Source organism: Candoia aspera, chromosome 2 (assembly GCF_035149785.1).
Source record: "Candoia aspera isolate rCanAsp1 chromosome 2, rCanAsp1.hap2, whole genome shotgun sequence".
NCBI classification, from domain to species: Eukaryota; Metazoa; Chordata; class Lepidosauria; order Squamata; family Boidae; genus Candoia; species Candoia aspera.
The window spans coordinates 126,791,747-126,811,928 of NC_086154.1; the positions used below are offsets into that span (position 1 = coordinate 126,791,747).

A 20,182-nucleotide genomic window follows, 5' to 3' on the forward strand; every position below is an offset into this window, starting at 1 on the left:
AAGTTGACTCAAGAGAGACTTTTCTTTCTTTACAGGTATTGACCAGGACCTTATCCTCATTTGTGACTTCACTCTTTAAAACCTCTAAACCAGCCTTCCCCAACCAGATGCACTTCAGGAATGTTGGACTACAACTCCCATCACTCCCAGAAGGGCAAAAGGACATCAGACATTACCACATTTTATGGCATGTTAGTTCTTCCACCCTGGAAAGATTAGTTTATACACCCAGTTACTCAGTAGCTTGAAAATCTGATGTTATTTGTGATGGATAAATTGATTACAGTTTTAGATTATGTATGGATTACAATGAAATACAGTCATCATTTACTGAAACAGCTGTATAAAACTTTATATACATATATGTGGTATAAGAAGCCCCCTTTAAAAAAAATAACTTAATTATGCATTGCATCAATGGCTTTCTTCAGTCTACCATGAATTTATTGCAATTCCATCTCTTGGGGTGTGTCTGAATATTAGCAGCAGGATGACAGGCCCCTCTCCATCCACTTTTTCTTTTTAGCAACCTAGTCATACCCTGCTCAGTGGAGTCCCCCCTAAAATAAAAAAATTCCTCAACGCTTTCACCTTTGCTTACAAAGAGTTTGATTACCTGAAGACATCACTGGGGTTAGGTCTGATTACTCTCCCTGTCATGTCACTTAATACTTAATATTTATCCAAGTAGAAAGTAATTAATAAATAAAATCCAAGACTGAATGGTACACTGTGGTTTGGAAGCAAGATTTCATCTGCATCAGACCTTTTCAGAGGACTAGACATTGCCCAGAGAATAAGCATCTCTCATTAACATCAAATATCTTTTCCTCTCTCTATTCCCACCCCACTAGATCTAGTGAGAAGAAATCCTGAAAAAAAACAACCTATCTATATAGGATGCTAGATTTCACCTGGGAAGCCTGGATTCATATCTTGGTTTAGCTGTAACTGTGGAGTCCTTGGTGCTCTCTGAGCCTTGTTGTTTTCTTGCAGACGTTCCATTGCCAGACTAGAAAACATCTTCAGTGCAAAGAGGGAGTGGGCCTTGCTCTCAGTTTATATACAGTACAGTACAGTTTATATACAGTATATAAACTGAGAGCAAGGCCCTCTCCCTGTTCGCACTGAAGATGTTGCCTAGTCTGGCAATGAAACGTCTGCATGAAAACAAGGCTCAGAGAGCACCAAGGACTCCACAGTTCAACCCTGAGCTACAAATATTAGCCATAATTCTCACTGGATGATCCTTCTGCTCAAAAAATAGCCTGCTTCACAGGGACAAAATGAAATGATCTCATATCTGCTTTACTGAGTCTCCTGGAGGACAGTAGTAGAGTACAAATACAATGAACTAAGAAATCCCAAGCATTTATTTTAAGTTGTGTTTATTTTGAAAACATTTGACATACAGTAAAGCTTTTGGCACGTTATAATAGCCAACAGCAATTGTCTTGATATAATTAGGTAAAGTAGAATTCTGTGCATGTACCCTTAGCTGATAAAAATATTAGTTGCACCAATATGTCCTTCCTTAAACTAGGTGATTGATCCAGCTTCTAGAGCCACACAAGAATAACCTAACCAATTGGCTAGGGGGGCATGAGGAGGTAAAGTGGTCCTTCGGGCATCCTTTCCTTAGCCAACAGCTAGCCAGCTGCTTTTCTGCTTACCTGTTTGTTACATCCATTCATATTGTGACGGAGACCAGCTTATGTAAAGCTCTTCAGGTTGATCTCATTTCTGCAGACCACCCTGCCCCAGTTGAGGCCTTTCAAATGTGTTGGACTATAACTCCCACCATTTCCAATTGCCAGTCAGGGGTGATGTAGGCTACAGTTCATCTCATCTAGGGGGCTTCAGGTTGAAGAAGACTGCTTTCAGCTAATCTAAGGTGTCAAATCTTCCAACTTCATCCATCTCTGGTAAGAATAGCAATAGGAAAGCCACAACCTTAGCTAAGAGTCAGCCAATGAACCAAAATCAAAAAAGCCCTGGAGCAGGAGTGGGGAATTTCTTGACAGGAGAGCATTCCAGAACTTCTTGAATTACAACTCCTGGCCCTTCTCTCCATGGCTGTGCTGTTTGGGATGAAAGGAACAGTAACTCTGCAAAATCTAGAAGAGTGACAGGTTCCCGTCCCTGTACCAGATTGACACTCATGACACTCATGTAGACATTCCCTTCCTGGGATTAACCTCAAGTTTGGAAAACAGTTGGGGAATTTAGTATAAAAGATTGCCCTGTGCAGCTGAAACTTTGCAGCATGGGTACAAGTTGTGATGTTCTGTATAGTCATCAATCAAGTAATGCTTCTTGGAAGTAGAGCCCTGTGGACCAACAAAAAAAGGATAACTTAGATTAGCTGCCAGAAGAAATCTAGGAAAGGAAGAGTCAGATCATCAAGCAGATGTTGTTATCCCTTTGCAGACTAAAGGAATTTAGAAATAGATCTTGGATGCTCCCAACACTTCCTAAGAAACATCTTTTGTGTTGTAGTACTATTCATCAGGAAAATGCAAGAATGGATGCAGCATTTAGAATTTTATCAACCAGGTTTTAAGCACTTTCAACAGCAAGGCTGTATGAAAATATGTGCACAGTGATGTGAGATGAAGCTGAGCATGGATTCTTAGTGGTCAGGAGAAAGACCTGAGTACTTCATGTTGTCCTGCCTCAAGACTAGCAGAAGCCAAGAGCTAGCTAGCAAGCAAAAATAATTGTTTTTTTTTAAAATCAGAAGTTCATATGCAAAATTGTTCAGTCTTTTCCTAACAAACAGACACACAGAGAGAGAGAGAAATGCAGCTTTTCTTGGCACGGTCTTAATAGTCTTGGCAGAGAATATTTGCACAACCTTGCTCAGAGGAACATACCTCAGCTTCGAGCTCATAAAAATGAAACCAGCTGAGATATAAACTGTTGTACAGTAGCTCTCCGGCAGAAAAGGCCTTCTGGCGTGTACATTGGATTTGATGGAATCAGGTCAAAGGACTCTGTGGGGCTGTCTCTGACACTGACTGACCTCTTCTGGGGAACACTGTGTGTGCACAAAATCCCACGTGCATGGAAAAGACATTTGTTTAGCAGGGCGCCTGGCAAACTTACGGGTCTATAGTATAAAGCCTTCAGAGCTTCACTATGTACTCTTAAGAGATCTGCCAAAGTTTGGGCAAACCCAGTGAAGTTGTCTAAGAGATGTGGCCTGTATCTACAATATATCTATAATGTTGGTATAAACCTGATGTTGAGATATTTCTTCCTTCTTTTTCCTTATTGCATGTCCTTCATTTCTTTTGTTTACTGTCTCTTCTTTTCTGCACTTTGCATAGCATTGCTTACTGCAAATGGGAACAGCACGATCGGTATGCATGTGTATTTACATTCAGCGCAGCAAAAAACTTGTGACACTCTTTAATAAATATTGTATCTGTCTGTTCAATACAAGTTTATTGCAGAGGAGGAAGTTCCTGTCAAGAACAACAAAACAGAAAATCAAAACTCAACATCTGTTCTGTGCTATTAAGGATGGGGAGAGGTTGCAACTCTTCTTTGACCACAGCTGAGTATCTTTACACCATCTGATGGAAACTGATTTTCCCCCAATGGAAACTCACCTTGAAAGTCTTTCTTGACAGGAGAGCATAGTTGAACATTGCAAGGAACAATAAGGATTTTTAGGGGCATTATGACTGGGTTAGTAAAACACAGCTGCCCCTGAAAGTCCCTCATTTTTCTTGCTGTCTCACATTGTCTTCTGTTGTGCCCCTAGGACCAAGAGAGGTGAATTCTGCTTTGGTACAGATTGTACGCTTGACAAAATTAACAGAGCCCCCTCCTTTTCTGTTGTTGTTTTAACCGCCCCTCTATCAGTTTTTAGCAATCAGCTGCAACGTGGCGAAAGCTGGCAAGCTTAGAGATGTTTTTATTTTGGCCTTTCAGATCCCACCAATAGAAATCCACACGTGTCATTTTTGTTCTTTGAGTGAGCAAACAACCACAGATAATATCAGAGACTGCTATATTCTGCAGCACACAGAAGCTCTCAGGAGATTGATCGTCAATTGCTCTTGAGCAATTGAAACCAATTTAACATCCTTTGGGCTCAGACTAGTGCTGCTAAACCGGCTTTCTGAAACCTGCTGCCCTGCAATTATTGGCCACACTGGCCAGGAATGACATGAGTCTGGCTTGATTGGGGAAGACACGCTGAGCATTCAAACCTTGCTGCGAAAGAATAATACGTTATATCTAATTCTTCCATTTCACTATAAGACATATAGTAGCACTTACCCATGTGATCCCCCCCCCCACACTAGTGGTAGTTCTGTCTGTGGGATATGGAAATTAGGCATTCAGTAATGCCATGACTGGGAAGGAAACATGGAAGGACTATCAACTTGGTGGAGTTGCTTTGCTCTGTTTATTTCAGGGATTCATTCCCCCCACCCCCTCAGCCAAGTCAGGACTCAACTGAAAAGGGTGGGGACTAGAATGCTTCAGAAAATTAGGGAGGGAAGGTCCTCTCCATGGTAACAATGACTGCCTCCCTCCCCTTTTAACAAGTGGGAGTGACTTCAGTGATAGGTAGAGGAGCTATTCAGACTGTCTCAAAAGTGACCCTGCCATGAGAAGGTAGTTTCTAGCTTCATGACAAGGCCATTTGAGGAAGGGAACATGGTCTGGTTGCTCCTGTTGCTTGTCCAAAAAAAAAAAAAAAAGAGGAGGAGGAGGAGGAAGAGAAGGAAGGAAATACAAGTGCCTTATCTTCCTAAATATTTTAGACCTCTAAGCTCTCCATTCCTCTAAAACATCTTTGCTCATAGCCAACGGGGCTACATATTCGGTTCAATGCTACCATACGGATTGCTCTCTATCTTCCACATACTTGCTTTATATTAGATACACAAGGCTGATGTCAGCCTACTCAGAAGCTGTGTGACCATTGCTCAGCAAAAAGCATGAAAGGATACTAGACGCTTTGCTAATAGATGGAGAGACTATCTAAGAACTCCTTCCAGGAAAGATGTTGCTGGAAAGGCCAGAGCAGGACAATCCTCAGCTGATAGGCAACTTGTGATCCTCCGACTTCCAGAGGGCCCCCGAGGGAGCCACTGAAACCACAGATCTTCAACACGGCAAAAAGCAATGGGGGGAGAAATTGGGGAGGGCTTTTGGGGGAAGCAAGTATTCTGCTTGCTAAACTGCCACTGATAGGTCTAATAAGAACTGTTCCACAAACTTCTTCTCAACTTCTGGAGTGCAGTTTAATTTAAAGACTATTTAAGACATCAATGTCTGCTCTTCATTAGACACCACTTTAAACATTTTTGATGCAAATACTTATAAAGAATTCCAAATGGTTTTCACCATCTTAAAAAAAGTATTCCCTCTTCACTTTCACATAGAGAGGAGGAGGTCTTCTAAAGTGATTCATGTGTGTATTATTTTAAATGACAAGAAATACCTTTACTGGCTCACATATGTGGGTTTTTACCTCACTGCAAATACTGTATGACCAGTACCATCAACAAGCAGAGCAATCCACTTCCACATAAGTAAGGAAGGATCTATGGCAGATAAACCAGGGGCAGAAAGGGGAAGGCTTGAGATTTATTTAACCTCCCCTCTTTGGTTTCTTCACTACATACTTCTCTGTCCCGTCTTTCCCACTAATTCTAATAGCTGTTGAATTACAATTCCCAATATTTTTTGCTGTTGTCCCTACTGTCTGGATCAGGGTTTCTCAGCCAGGGTTCCGTGGAGCCCTAGGGTTCCGCAAGAGGTCACTAGGAGTTCCCTGGGAGATCATGATTTATTTAAAAAATTATTTCAACTTCGGGCAACTTCACATTAAAGAGGTAAGTTTCATTCTTTATTTTCAGTTTAAGAACACTGTTAATGCATATATACAGGCCTACACATGAAACAAATATAATAATTTTGTAACCTCTGGCCTATATTTGAGCCTGGATGTGCAGGGGTTCCTTGAGGCCTGAAAAATATTACAAGGGTTTCTCCAGGGTCTGAAGGTTGAGAAAGGCTGGTCTGGAGTGATAGGAACTGTAGTTTAGCTCTGTAGATGTCACAGATTTGTGAAATCAAAGGTATGGAGATTTCTGTCATCCTATCATGGAAACTTCTAACGATGTACTGATCTTGGAGAGCAAACCTTCCTGCTTTATCTCTGATCAAGAAGATCAACTCCTTTAGACCATGAGATGCAACCAGAGATCAGAACTGCAGCCTAAAACTTATAGGCACCAATCCATTACACTTCTTTAACTAGGCTGCAGCCCTAATTTTAATAAATGTAATAATTTTAATACAGGACCAATCCTTTCTTGTCCACAACTTTGCTCTCCCCTACTAATTTGCCTTGATGAGTATCATTCTTTAATGGGTGGTTCACAAGCTAAACGGGACACCTGTCTAAAGTTTCCTTAATGGGAAGCTGCCAGGAAGCCATCTGTAAATGGCTCTGAATTACTTGGAGGGGAAAAAACAGGGTAGAAGTAGAACAATAATATGATTCATGACTGTTGAGAATGTTGCAAAAGAAGGTGCGTTAAAAAAACCCACCCATAAATTCACAGCAAGGCAAACAGCTGAGCCACACTTTAAAAAATTGGAAGACATGCTTTTCCCAGGAGGGGGAAAAATAGCCTGAACTATCTCTGGGAGACTGATTCTTTTAAAAGCTACTGTTCTGGCCTCCCCACTGAAACACCATGTTCAAGACAGAGCAGCAAGAGATTTCAACTACAGTTAACACTGACAGCTGTTCCATTCATTAAAAAGAAGGAAGGATCCATCTCTATGTAATGGGTGTGAAGTGGATTTTAACACTCCCAGATTTTGATTACACTGCTTCTGTGGTGTTCATGTTTTAATGTTAAGTTGGGCTGCATTGTCTTTTTTCCCCCTTTTGTTATATCTGTTATACAGATTTTTTAAGGGGAAAGCAGCATATCAGCTTTTTAAAAAATAAACAACTTTCTGGGATAGAACAATTTGATGGGGAAAAATTGTTCAGAGGGTTAGGCATCTGGTTTCAGCATAAGAAGAGGGAGTCAAGAGAGACTTGAAGCTGCTCTTCAAATTATTATTTGAAGAACAGAATAGGTGAGTATCACTCATCTGGGCACGATCTTCCACACCTTGATGAAATGATTTTAATTTAAGTTATAGCAAGTGATTGAGTTACCCTGTGCACATTTTCTATAAACATAAACTCCCAATGTGCTTTCTCCTCTCCCAGAGATATTGTAAGAGTTCCACCAGACTTAAGAATCTAAGTAAGTTGGACTGGCAAGTAATTGTTGGGTTCTCTCTCCTACATGTCTCCTAACTTTAGCTATGAAAATATCATGAGTATTTGCTAGAGTAGAAAGGCAGAGTATTAATCAAATAATAAGTCAATACAAAAGAATACATCCAGTGTGTATCCTGATTATGATTGGGTTGAGGATAGCTAACACACCAAGGAAAAGAAAATTGAGGAATGATTTAGGGTGGGAAAAAATTAAGGTTATGGTTAAGTGCAAACCTCCTATCCTCCTGATCCACATGGTTCAAAACCTACTACCACTGGTTCGTTCAAGACTTAAAACGAAGTTGGCCTCCAGTATCCATCTTCGCTAACTTGGTTCTTAAGTTTGATTCTCTTAAGACAGGTGAAAGTCTTGGACAGATGATACCACAAGTACTGAGCAATCTAGCAGTGGTAGCTTTCCAGCTGCGTCAACCAGAAAGGAGTCAGCAGGCATTATCATGTACATTCACAGCAAGCCATAAATCAGGCTTAGCACATCATGTAAAATGTTGTATTATGTCTTTTTTCTTTAAACATTCTCAAACTCTTTTTGCTTCTCTTTTTGGAGAATCACCCAAATGTCTTGATGTGATTAGAATTTTTTTAAAAATAAATTTCCTGCTGCAAATTCCTTCCTCCCAGGAGAATTTGGAGCAAAGTGCCAGTTCTTCTTTTAAAAATTAACTATTTGCCAGCTCCAATTGCATGGGTGAAGGGATTTCATTGTTCCTTCCCCCCACCCCCAACAGTGTATTCCCTGCTGCTGGTAGGCTTCGTCCCGCCATTTGGTATGCAACCAGATTTTAAAACCACACCCACCAATAAAAGTTATAATAATGAACGAGTGAAGCCAGAATCACTTGAGAGAGCCCTCCTAAAATGAATCTGAAGAAAAATTGAATACTAGCAGTAATCAAGATTCAGGAGAAAAGGATGGGGATCGTGTCATGCTTCATGAATAAGTTAGATGGCACAATGACAGGATAGGTTTGGTCAACTTGGCCCAGAATGGGTGTTTTTAGTTGATTTTAGTTAATCTTCTTCCGAGTCCATCTGTTCTGAAAAGGCACAACAATGCAGCATACATGTAATGTTGGGATTATGTGTATATGTACACATGCTAATATACAGTTTGCAGTTTCACTGTGAACCAGAAGGGATGATATTTGCCCCATACATGCACTACAGTGTTGAAAAACAAAACAAAACCAGAATCTCAATAACAAAATAGATACTTCTTATGTAGAATTCCATTCCCCAACTTGGCAGCCTCTACTTTTATTGGCTGGGAATTTTGGAAGTTCAGCACATCTGCAGAGTTGGAGAAATGATAGAAGGACTCCGATTCAGTTTCCCACACCTCCATTTAATATAAGATGGAGAAACGGATGGCTCTCCAGATGTTGCTAACTTATACATTCATAGCAGCCTCAATCAGCATGATTGTGAGGGATGCTGGGAATGGTAACTGAGCAAAGTCTGAAGGGTCATATGTTCCCTATCTCTGATGCAAGGTAGTTGGGTTTTCTGCTTTCTTGAAGACCTACAGCCCAAGTAGACAATAGTAAGTGAACCAATGCTGTAATTCAGAATAAAGCTACTTCAGGCGAAGATGTAAAACAGGTTTTTCACCTCCACCACCATCACCTCTGATACCCCTGGATTTTTTCATTGCCACTTTTTACAGTCAGTATTCTATATCAAACCAGTCACCAGAATCATGAACTTAGTCAGCATGCACTTCATTTTATACCAGATCTATTTGAATATGGCATCTCCCCCTCCCTCCCTCCTTCTCTCTCTCTCTCTCGGAGCAAACATAACATTATTGTGGTGCATTAACCTTCCAAACAATCCTGTTAAATGGATTGTTTCAACCAATAAGCAATGGAAATCAAGATTCCCCACAGCCACTGTGGGGAACTTTTACAGCTGTGGTCAGGCTACCCAAATCCATGTCCAACTCTTTATCTGCTTCATCACAAAACTTCTTTTTATCTTGTAAAATTAGTTTAGGGACAGTTCCATCATCAGGAGCATCCCAGACAACAGACTGGGGGACTGCTTATTAACTGACATTTTGTACTTGGTAACAGAAATCTATCAGCATCTTGGAGTTATGTACAGGAAGGGCCAGCCTAATCTTTAGGCAAAATGCAGCAGCTACTTTAGAAAGCAGGTGCTATATGAGAGTAGTGGCAGCTTTCTATTCCTTTTAAACTCTGTTGGGAGACAGAGTTCTGGGTTGCTATGTGACTCCTAAGCTAATTTGTTGACTCACATGTAGCAGAAAACAGCATTTGGTCACCAATAGTGAAAGAATATGCAACTGCATTCCAGCTGGGAACACCTCATTGTTCTTCACTTCAGGCAGAAAACATCTTGGGCCACCCTTGAATTTATGTATTTAAAAAACTCCTCTTTCCTCAGTGTTACATTGGAGCATCTCCAAATTACCACAGAAAATTAGCACCCATGAGTGTAAACCAACAATTTACACTCAGCAACAGACTGATCCAATTATAAAGCAGATGTCTGAATATCGGAGAAAAGTGTGTGCACACAAACATGCATGCGTGTATGCAAAGAATACATTCCTCCTGCTCAGACTTCTGAGGGGTCCTGGAAAGGCAGACATTCCTATATCAGTTATGGTAGTTATCCTGTGGAAGAACGAACTGCCTTTCATGAATAGAGCCTTGTCTCACATTTACCCTTAAAAAACATGATCAAGCTGATCATTCTGTTCAAAATTATCTCAAAGGAAACAGCAAGTCAGCATTCATTCCAGTAAGAGCATAACTTCACGGCTGATCTCTAGTCTGCATTCACCACGCCTTACGGAGACACCAGAGAGTTGCATAAGATGCATTGTGAAAGGGGAATGGCCTAATGCCCAATCCCTCTGCTGATATATATTGGGGTGGGGGGGAGAAGGAGGGTTATTTATTTCATATTAAGCAATGGAGCAATGAGTTGCCAGTTGGCCTAGTCAGTTGCCAGAAGACCAGATGTTTGGTTTGATTTGGATATTAGAGTTTTAAAGTAAAACCCATCATGTCATTTCCATTCCACACACCTGCTTTACTGATATGATCCACATCTAGGTTGCTAAGCTCAGGCCCAGCACAAGATTTCATATGCTACCGCATATGAGACTTCAGAATACAGGCATGGACTTCTTCCATAACTCCATCTTCCCACATGCTAGTTCAAAGATAAGCATTAATAAATACTGCTATATATACAGATTCCCCATATTAATGTCTAATCTTGTCATTCTTGCAGTGACCTGATTCACTAAACATTCATTCTAAAATGGTAGTTTCCATGCTGTAAACCAAAAAGAATGTCAACTGACTTCATTCTTATATATTTTCCTACATAACTGTGCCATATATAGCAGAGTTTCTATAAATTATAGTGATTAATATAGAAATAACAAAGATTGTGGGCCTATGATTGGATCAATGAGGATTCATGTTTAAAAGGACATGCTGGCACCAGTGCTAGAAAGGCTGCCACAAGAAATCCAGTAATTGAAGACAAGAATGAAATTCTCATTATTCAAGTAGCGTCCTCCCAAATTGGCCAACACTTTTTACATTTCGTCATGAATTTTCAATTTTTTTGTCTTCCTCCATAAATTAACATTTTAGTTACTTTGTTGGATCCAAACTTAGTCATGTTTACATATGACCTATTAAGACCAGTGAAGTGAGTTAATCACAATCCACTTGTCCATTTTTTAAAAAAATAAGGTCTAAATTTTCTTTTTTTGCATGGCTTAAAAAGTACTGTTTTTGGATCTCCTTGGTATAGAGGAAAACCTTTAATACAGAAAACAGAAATATGAAAATAGAAGGGAAGGGAAACATGATTTTATAGTATGTGCTTTTGATGAACCATCTGGGTTTCAATGTTACAGATGCTGTTCAGCATTTTCCATCATGAAATGTTGTATTTCAGTACATATATATGTAAGTGTTTTTGTTTATTTTTTTAGTGAAAGTTGTTTGGAAATATTTTATTTGATAGCTTTGGAACTTTAGCTCTAAAATATTTTAGTAGGAGGGGGAAAAAGCCCTAATACATTTGATTACAGGACCAACCAATACCAATAGATGATTTTAGAAACTGAAAGGTTATCATCATCCAAGAATTTCTACTAAGAAGTAGTAAAATGGTAGACTTGTTAAAGGGAAAGGATATTTTTGTTCAAAAATATTTTAGAACAAACAAGTATCTCATTTCTCTAAAACAGTTTCAAAATTTACATTTTCATAGCTCTACTGCACTACTTCCCAAATGTGGTAAAGCTAGAAAGTTCAAGTTATATTTTGCTTTTTAACTTTGCTTTGTTGTTTAAGGAAAAAAAATCAGCTTATTTTTAGGGTCTCCACTGTCTCATACATTAGGCAGATTTTCCATGTAGCTGAAAAACCCATGCAGGAGCCAGGCATTCAAATAGCAACTTGTCTAATTTGCTTGGGCCTGTTGTGATTATCTCACTGTTATTTATGTGCAGGGGGGATTCAGAGACCAAGGAGAAGGGACCATTCAAGGAGAGTGTGCTGTACCTGCATGATTCAGAGCATACCAGACAAACTCTTCCAACTTTTACTGGAAGCCATTATGGAGCGGCACTTTTTTGTAAACATCAAGCTACCAATAAACTGTCCAAAGACCAAAGTGCTTAAGGATGTGGATCGTCTCAGTGTTTAAAAAGAGAACTGTCCAAATGCATATGGGGAGGGGTTACAGGGCATCAAACAGGACATCTTAACCGTCCCACTGAGTCCAACCTCTGTTCAGATGAATGCATCCCCAACAAATGTCTTTCTAGCCTCTGTAAGATCTCCTCCAGGGAAGAGAAGCCCTTCTCCCTGGGTGATTGGCTCTGTGGTCAAGGTGCTCCTACCAGCTGAAGCAGCAGCTTTGGAACTTTCCCCTGGAGCCTGCCTTCCTGTTACCTGAGATCATTATTCCACACCCTGCACTCTGAGGTGATACGAGAACCATCCCGTGCGTTCTTTTGTACAGCCCCTTTGAGGTTCTTGAGGACTGCCATCATAATCCCCACTGGCTAAATTTACCTAGTTCTCTCAATCTCTCCTCCTAGGATTTAGTTGCCAATCCCATGATTATATTCACTGCCCATCTTTAAACCAGTTTAGAATTCTCTGAATCTTCCTTATACCAATTGCAGCCTAAAATTACATCTGCTTTTCCGGCAGTCATGTTGCATTGTTGATACATACTCAGCTTGTATGTATGCCCCTGTCTATTCTTGTGCATGTAGTTATATCACCTGCAAATCTAAGATGCGTTCCTCCCACCTAATTGTCCAAATTAGGATCAATCCCAAGATAAAAGTGGGGAGGGAAAAAGCAAATTCAGGTATCCATTCTTAAAAGGCTTTGGTTCCCTTGTAGCAACCAGCTGGGAGAAGCAGTTTAATAAATGTGATGGAGTGACTGCCCTTAGCTGGAAAAGAGGAGCACCAGGGGCAATGGAATTGCCTGTTTCTCTTCTCTCCCACCACTCTCTCTTTCCTTTCTTCTGATCCCATCTTTGGGCCAAAGAGCCTTTCAACTACCACCTAAGCTCCTTTATGTTGACAGCAGACATTGACAGAAACAACCCAGCCAAGCCTTCTTAATTCACTCTGGATTTAAGCACATCCAGTTTGGCTGGACTATAGACATGGCTATATCATCTACTAGTTTATTAATACACTCCATATACTTCAGCTAGCCCTATTTACCAAAGAATAGTCCCTCCTCTCTGGTGTAATCCCACAAAGCACCCAGCCAGTCTATTAGCTATCAGAACTAATGAAAGTAATAAGGTTTCGTGGTCTTCTTCCAACCTTAGCATGATCCAGCAATAAGTAAGAGTTACTTGGAAGCTGAATTGCAAGTACATGTTGTCCCTAAACCACCCAGTGAGTTGGCAACACTGAACATAAGAAGAGTCTTGCTGGATGTCCAACTGTCCAACTGTCTGTGTCCCATAGTGGCCAATCAGATACATTCAGGAAGCTCAGAAATATCCAGGCGACAACATTCTTCAGCTTTTGCTTCCTGGCAGCTGAGACTTAATGTATGTTGTCTGTGATGCTGGAAGTAGTAAAGAGCCAACCAACTAATAGCTATTGATTGCCTGATCCTCCAGGAATTTGTCCAACCTCCTTAATGGCCTGATGGGAGAAAATTCCAGGTCAGCTTTGTGTTTTGTAAAGAAATACAGTTTTACTGATCCTACATCTCCCTGGATCTAGTTTTAGTGAGTAAGCCCAAGGGTGAGACAGGAGAAAAAACTTTATCCACAGGTTCCATGCTATGAATGATTTCAAGTACCTCTATAACAACTCCTCTGACCCACCTTTGCTCCAGGGTAAAAAGCCCCAGACCCAATAGTCTTTCCTTGTAGGGAAGCTTCTCTGGTTCTCGCTTTAGCTGTCCTTTCTTGCACCTTTTCCAGCTGTGTAGTATCCCTTTTCAGATGTGGTGACTAAAACTGCACACAGGCTCCAAGTCTCACCATAGATGTATATAAAAGGCATTACTCTATTGGCTGTTCTATTTTCATCCTATCCTAAGATGCCAAGCATGGAATTTGTCTTACTGATCGCAGTTGCACCCTGTGTTTGACATTTTCATTGAGCTGTCCGCCATGACGTCAAGATCTCTCTCCTGATCGGTCCGTGCCAGCTCAGATTCCATTAATATGAATGCTAGAGGGGCTAACGGGCATCTCTTTGCACTAGCTTACTTTCAACTCAATTTGGCATTTTGCCACCTATTCCCCCCATTTGTCATTTGGACACCCGGGCATCCAGTTCTCTGTAGAAGGCCCAACCATGCTATTGCTCATGAAAAACATTAGGAACTTCGAACGCAAGTAACCAACTTCACTGAACAGGTACAGTACTTTGTCCTGGCTTGCAATTCCCTTGTTTTTCTAACCTCTTATGACAGACATACTTGCCTACATGAGACATAACATCCCATTGCCATCCTATTTCATATAACATACAATCAACAGCTATATTGTTTCTTCATCTGGTAGGCTCTGAGCAACACAAGAGCATTCTTTACACTAGATGGAATGAGTCGCAGTCCCCATACATCTGAAGGATCCCAGCTTAAGGATGGCTGAGAAGCCTGAACAAGCCTTGCCCCCCTCCATATGAGGATACCTAATATAGATTTCTCATTCTTTCCTTTTATTTTATCTTATGAATCTTTCAAACCAATTGTTGAACCAAGACAAGACCTGCGAGGAGGGGCTTTTAAAGAGTTAATTAGTTAAGCCAAAAATTGAAAATTTCTTCACTTCCAGCTTCTGATTTTGTTGGAATGCATCCACAAAGTTTGGGTGAAGTGATACTTTTAGTATACATGCATTTGTGTGTATGGGGGTGTATGGGTATGTTTGTGTGTGGGTACTCACACACACATATATATGTATACGCATATGACAGATATTTTACTATACACTCGTGTCTACACACACACACATGTGCACACACATATATGAATGTGGACTATGGCTTGCCTTCTGCTCTGATTTGTATGTGCCAAGTCTAACTGTCCATCTAAACTATGGATTTTTAGGAATGTATTTTCAGGAAAAAAATGCGTGCCATTTTAAAGAAAGAAAACCTTGTGCATAAGGCTAATCTGAATCCAAGCAGATGGTTAGAGAGGGCTCCATAATCCTTTGATGCTTCCTCCGTACCAGAGTGGCCTTGACTGTGCTATCTTAAATTTTATTTTAAAAATACACAGCAACATATAGAAAATACAGAAACCTATAGAAAAAGAAGTACCACTGAGTTTAGTGGAGATTTGCACCTAGGTAAATGTGCAGGGGATTACAACCTAAATCACTTGTTCACATTCTGAACACCAGATAAACAACACAAGCATAAAACAGCAGAATAAGAATAAGAAATGGGGCTTCAAAAAGCAGTGGAACAGAATCACTTTAAAATAAACACCAGTTTGCCACCACACAGTAGAAGCAAGTAAAGTCCTGAGTAAATGAAACAGACTTAATGTGGTATCTGCACTGAGGACAGCACCAGATGGATCTGAGGATTTAAACAGGGTATCACAAGAGCAGAAGGCTCCAAAGATAATGTCTTTCGGGGGAAAATTCCTACCATCACTCCTACGTCTCTGGCAGATTCATGGGGAAGACAGGCCAATATTTTTATTGACCCCTGCCATGATTTTAGTTGCAAACAACTTGATCTGCAGGTCCCAGCAAATGACAGAGCAGCCTATTCTCAGTTTCTGAGTGGCAGCTGCTTGTACGAGAATGGAAGAAGGATAAACCGTGTAGCTTAGCTTTCCCGAAGCTGGTGCCCTCCAACTCCAGAAATATAAGCTCACCTGGTCAGTGGGAGTTCTCACACATTTGCAGGACACTAGGCTGAGGAAGACGGAGGTAATTCTTCCCATTACATCAGACTCCTTCCCAGAAGATGGCTGATCCTATGGGAAAGATCCACATGAGTGACTCGACCCATGCGGTTGGGCCATTCAAGTCTATCCAGCCATCTAGAATTCTCTCAGGAGTTTGCGACTCCCCCAGGAGTGGGAAAATGAGCTGAAATAGGACTGGTCTGACATCTCCACACTGACATCTGGGGCCAAGCCATATGAGCTTTTCATTTTGGCCTAGAGATATTTAGTCACCCATGAAGCATACGATGTGCTCTCCAAGCTTCTCCGGCCTCTATTTTCCTTCAAACTTCCCCCACCCCGAGTTTCTTTTGGGTGGGTCTAGCTTGAACCAACTCTCAGTATTTCCCTAGGATAGCAAGGGTTTCAACCTCCAGCAATGTGGCTGGATGGAGAAACGGAGCCTGTGCGAGAGGGAGGTTAGGGCCTGTACCTCCTGTGAGGGCCAGAAAGGAGCATGATGTTGTAGGGGAGGGGCGGGGGAATAAAAAAGGAAAAGCAAAGGAATCTGTTCCTCCAGCAGGACTGGAGCCAGCAAAGGGTTAATGTCTAAAATAAGCGTTGTTAGAAAGCCAAGAAACCTGCTTTCACTTGTCCTTTGGGAGTAAGGATGTGTGGGCAGGAAATCAGGGGTTTTTATTTATTCATTTTGGGCTATTTGTCCCACAGCGCATCTACGAGGTGCAAAGCTGCCATCGATCACAAAGGGACGCTGGACTGATATGAAGATATGCCTGCATGTGTGTGTATTTTTCTTCTTTTCCAAAAAGCAAACTGAAACCACAGCCACTGGGGCTTGGGGGGCTATAAGTAGCACAGCACAAATGACCTTTCCCAGCCTTTTACTTCTCCTGCATTTCTAAGATTCAGCATGGCTGCAGGGGCACGCAGTTCCTGCTCATGCCCTCAGTCGAGCAGAGAGCGCTGCGTTTGTGGTCAAGCAACCAGCGAACACAAGCAGTTGCACTTGGAACAAAAGCCCCCGCTCACCCCGAAGGGGCTCCAGTGGCATTCCTGCTTTGGCTTCTACTTAAGGCAGCCTATTCTCCTTCTTCCCTTCAGGCTACCCTTTAGAACAAGGTTTCTCAACCTTGGCCACTTTAAGAGGTGCGGACTTCAGCTCCCAGCATGCTGGCTGGGGAATTCTGGGAGTTGAAGTCCACACCTCTTAAAGCGGCCAAGGTTGAGAAACCCTGCTTTAGAAGGACTACGCAGGGTCCCATCCCACTGTTACTGGCACAACCATTGTGCTAAATGAGTGGCTGCGATTTATCTCCAAATTAACAAGGATTAGATAGCCTCCCCAGTTCGCATTTGCAGAATCCTGACACTCTAATTTTGGGCTGGCTGACTATACATGCAGGGCACATTTATTACTTGATTAATTCCCTGAAAGTCTAGACAGTTCATTTAAATTTAGCAAGAGGACTGTCTGGGTCATAAGTGGAATAAATAAATAGAATGTATTTTTTCCCCCAGAACCATCTAATGCAAGTTGATGCAATATCATTAAGTGCGAGGAGCACCACCGCACAGGCGTTATCAAACATGTGTTGGCCCTGACAAACAAATCACACTGGTTGATGAACAAGAAGGCACTACATTATTAAAGCTCACCCAAAACAACACCAAGATTAAATGATATCTGACTCCATTAAACAGAAGATGAAAAAGCAGAAAGAGCTGCAGCTCAGATCTCTACTGTAATTAAATATGTTTGAGAACGTTCTGGGCTGCATTCTTGTGAAAGTTCAGAGCGTATGTAAGGGGAGGGGTGAAATGAAGGCAGATTTACTCCAGCGTAAAGGTTCAAGGTAAGGAAAAGACATATATGGACACAAATGTTCATATCCCAGAAGAAGCTATTAATCTTTTTTATTATGAGACATTGGAATTTTAGATCGTGCAAATACATCCTTTTGGGAACAAGCTAGAGGCCTGCCTCTCTTTTTGCTTTTTCAGTCTATTTTGGATATCTTTTACTTAGTTACTTATTTATTTATTTTTAAAGTGCCTTACCTAAGAGCTTAGCCACATACTGTTCAGTTATCCTGGGAGGGAAGAAAGGAAAAATCACCCAGAAAGATGAGTTACCTTGTGCCTATGAACCATTTGTAGGTGGAAGCAAAAAGAAAAAAGGCGAGTATTCTTACTAGGAGAGGGAGTCCACCATGTGACAGAGTATAATAAATAGATTTTGGGTCAGTCATCCTGATTTGTGTCAAGTCACGTTTCAACTACTAGGATTTATGGCTGGAGCTTGTCACTTTCCACCTTCTCAGCGCTGAATGATTTCTTTACCCAGAGCGAATGAGGGCAAGGGGAAAGCCTATGGACACCCAAAACAGAAAACCAACATTTCTCTAATATACACAGGGACAACCAACATGTGCCTCTTGTGATTACAACAAGCCAACAACCCAAATGTGAACAACTGCAATTCCCAGCAGATATCACTTGTAGGCTGGAGACCATTGTGAACAGTAAGTAGAAAACCAGGGTCTTCAGAGACCCTGGACTTCAGCTGTTGATCAATGGCAACTAACCGCCACAGGTCACACACATGGAGCCCAAGTTGCTCTTTTTCCTGTCTCTTGATATTACAGTCATGGGCAAATCTGCCAGCAGAAACCACAGCCCATAGCATTCCATAGCTTTGCAGATAACAACACGATCCAACCCTTAAATGATCACCAAGAGCTTTCTACCACCTCACTAATAGATGAGCAAAAAGCGATGAACCTTTCTCTCAGGAAATCCACATGACCCCTAAGTTGTGCTTGCTGAACCAGGAATTATGGGAGGAAAAACCACTTGCAACATCACCACACCATAAGCTCTCAATTACTCTGGGTCAAACCCCGCTTTCAATGGGCAACCCTGCCATGTATTAGATGGGAAGATGAGGAGGAAGATAAAGGCTGATCCAATCATAAGCATTTGAGAAGAGAATCATGTGGGGCTGGGAAGAAGCACTCTCTAATAAAACCCATATGCCAATTCTGAAAGATGTTTTTGAAAAAATAAATTGTGGCTGACACTCAAACATATACTTCCCTCTTCAATCACATGTTTATTTTCAAGAAATCCATGAAAGGGCACATTTTAGTCATGCAGGAAAATAAAGGCAGCGAAAAAAGGGGAAATTATACAGCAGCCTGATACTCTTTCTGATATCTTCACAGCTGATACGATAAAGCTTTTTGTAAAGCAGGACAATCTCGTGGCAGGAGCCTCAGCCCAAACTGAGGCTCCTGCCACCAGATTTAAGCCTTTGGCTTAAAACTTTTTTTTGGGGGGGGGGGTTGCACCTACCTCCAAGGGCCATTCCTTTCAGCCCTGCATCTTTTAATGATGCAACCGTATCATTGCTGTGCCTGCTGCAGCCTTGTGAAACCAACCTATTTTAGGAGGGAGGGGACAAGTGGGCACTGGGCACAGAACGGTTGCTCACCCTTGCACACAATAACCCTTCCTGCCAAAGGAGACTCCTGTATCTTAGTTGCTATTACCAGTCTGTCTAGCACCGCAGACAGAGTTAACTGTGATCCAATCATAGAGAAATGGCAGTCCCAACTTCTTTTCCCTACACCCCCACCCCTTATATTTGAGGAGTGCACTTGAGTTGTACAGAATGAAAATAATGAACGTGATTTATAGAAGGCTGTTCAGTTTAAATTTCTAGTCTTCCAGATATTCCAATCAACATGAGGGAAATCAATAAATTGGGGGAGGGGGGGAAATGTTATCTTTATTCCTTGCTTATGGGTTTCCTAGCAGAGGCTGCCAGGCCACGATGCCTAGATGAAAAACTCATGCTTTGCAGATATTTTAATATAGCTCAAGACTATTTTCTCATCTACACTGATATATGGAAATTAGGGGCTAAGTAAGCATTCTTAGGATTTGGTTGCACTCATAACTTCACTGAGGTTCCTTTGCAGTCTCACCTGCTTATTCAAAATATCAGTGGATTGTGTTAACTTGGGTCACGAAGAACTTTTCTCTTAATCTCAACTGTTCATATATTGTTTACATTGTTTCTTTCTAGGAAGATATCCAATTATTTCCTGCTATTCCAAAACTGCCCACATGATCTTGCTACCATTGGATCCTAGTGGACATCAGCCCTGATGGATCCATTAATCAGTCAGTGCTAAACTCTAATCCAAGGGCATCTTTGGAAGTCACCATCAGTATGTGCAACCAGCTGGAATGTATGATGAGATCCCGGTAGCAGTACATCTTAGCTCCTCATTCTGGCACAAGGACACCCAAAGAAGTAGAAAGGGGCATGATGTTCCCAAGGAAATAAACATCCCCAAGGAAACAAAACAATGATAGGAAATAGTGTGCTGCTCCTTTGACTCACAAGATTGACAGTCATCAC

General features: G+C 41.3%; 1 long non-coding RNA gene across 1 annotated transcript in view; it reads right to left on the reverse strand.

The window, feature by feature from the left end:
* Window positions 1-1,229: 1,229 nt before the first annotated feature.
* Window positions 1,230-20,182, reverse strand: part of LOC134490501 (uncharacterized) — a 44,679-nt gene continuing 25,726 nt past the window's right edge. Inside the window, exons 2-3 of the long non-coding RNA XR_010067216.1 lie at window positions 2,877-3,470; window positions 1,230-2,330 (exon numbers count right to left, since the gene is read on the reverse strand). This is a non-coding gene — a long non-coding RNA (uncharacterized LOC134490501). The remainder of the gene's footprint in view (window positions 2,331-2,876; window positions 3,471-20,182) is intronic.